The sequence below is a fragment of the Mastomys coucha genome, unplaced genomic scaffold (genome assembly GCF_008632895.1).
Source record: "Mastomys coucha isolate ucsf_1 unplaced genomic scaffold, UCSF_Mcou_1 pScaffold16, whole genome shotgun sequence".
NCBI lineage: Eukaryota > Metazoa > Chordata > Mammalia > Rodentia > Muridae > Mastomys > Mastomys coucha.
The window spans coordinates 90,227,180-90,228,684 of NW_022196898.1; the positions used below are offsets into that span (position 1 = coordinate 90,227,180).

Sequence of the window (1,505 nt, forward strand, 5' to 3'; positions counted from 1 at the left end):
TAAGTCTTTGTACCAGAGAACCTAAAGAGAAATAGTCAAGCAATAAAGTCAGAGGGGAAAACACTCTCACCCAAAAGTTGAATGAATACCCTTCTCCTTCCATAGTTCTTTCAGATGGTTCAAGGACATCCTCATAAGAACTCAGCAGTCATATACCCCAGGGGTCAGCTGTTCTTTGTGGTGTGCAAACTGTTTGGTAGCTCTCCAGTGTTTGGTTTCTCTTCGGTAAGGAGAGTCAACATGTGTAACATTGTTCTCTTCCAGTCTTTGGCCTGACAGCCATTTCCGTGTTAGCCCCTACGACCTAGGCTAATTGGTTCAGAACTGTCACCTGACCTGAAATGGGCCAATCAGTTTGTCACTCTTATGGACAAGACCTGTTGAAAGAAGACTGCATATTGGGCAGGCTGGTAGCTGAGGCACATTTCAGAAGTTGGGAAAGAAGCTCTCACCTCCCGAGGAGAAAATATCAGGGCCCCAACTTCCCTGAACTTTGGTTAATTTTCCCTTAGAGTCTCTCAGATATTCCAGAAATCTTCAAATGCATTCTCCCTCTTCACTCAAACAAGTAGAGTTGTTATTTATTCTTGTAAGAAACCTAAGTGACAGAGCCACAACCCTGACTACATGGATAAAGTAAGTAGTTTATCTAGACGCCATTTCATTCTTTCTTTCATTTGACAATCATTTATTGGGACCTATTACCTGTCAGGGATAGAGATAGACACACAGATAAGACAGAAGGAGGAAGTGTAGGGAGATGGTCCTGCATTCATGTAATTACTTTAAATTACGATCCCGCTCTGATGGAGAGACTTACAAAGCGATGTGAGCGTACACACGAGGGTGTGAGTGAATTTATCGGGAGGTCACCGAACCAGGGTTAACCAGCTTGGGCAAGGATATAAGTTAAAGGCTAAATCAAAACTACACAGAAAATTCTGATTTCATTCCAGGAGCAGCAAATGAAGAGTTTCTACATAGAGACCGAAGACCAGCTGTTCTCAGCATCGACTCCGCTCTGCAGAGTGGAAACTGATTTAACCGCAGCACGAGAGACTTAGATTATAAATGGAAGAATTTTCTGTCAGCGAGAGTTGTTAATGTTGGGGAGGTCACAGAATCTTTTCCACCGGAGGTTTTCAAAATAACATAGCTCTTCATCTGCCTGGATGACATTATTGTGATGCTGTCTAAAATAGGGCGAGGTAAGCCAATCACTCAAGGTCCTCCCTCAGCTTAGACATTTTTTATACACTGTCATTTTTAAAGACTTTATTTTTTAGAGAAATTTTACTTTCTCTGAGAGGAAGGTACAGAGATTTTGAGGATACCTTGCACCCAGACAGGCACAATCTCCCTTCTTATCAATGCTTCCACCAGAGTGGTACAGGTATGAAAAGTGATAAACCTTTATCACATCAAGGTTTCTAACTTTTTTATTGTAAATTCAAAGCCAATGTGTAGAATTAGAGATTCAAATCAACCATTAGCTATTTATAGCA

General features: G+C 41.3%; 1 long non-coding RNA gene across 1 annotated transcript; it reads left to right on the forward strand.

Annotated features, from left to right (window-relative positions):
* Nucleotides 1–304: 304 nt before the first annotated feature.
* Nucleotides 305–1,164, forward strand: LOC116094364. Its single transcript, XR_004120065.1, has 2 exons — nucleotides 305–636; nucleotides 957–1,164. It is a non-coding gene; the product is annotated as an uncharacterized LOC116094364 (long non-coding RNA).
* Nucleotides 1,165–1,505: the final 341 nt, after the last annotated feature.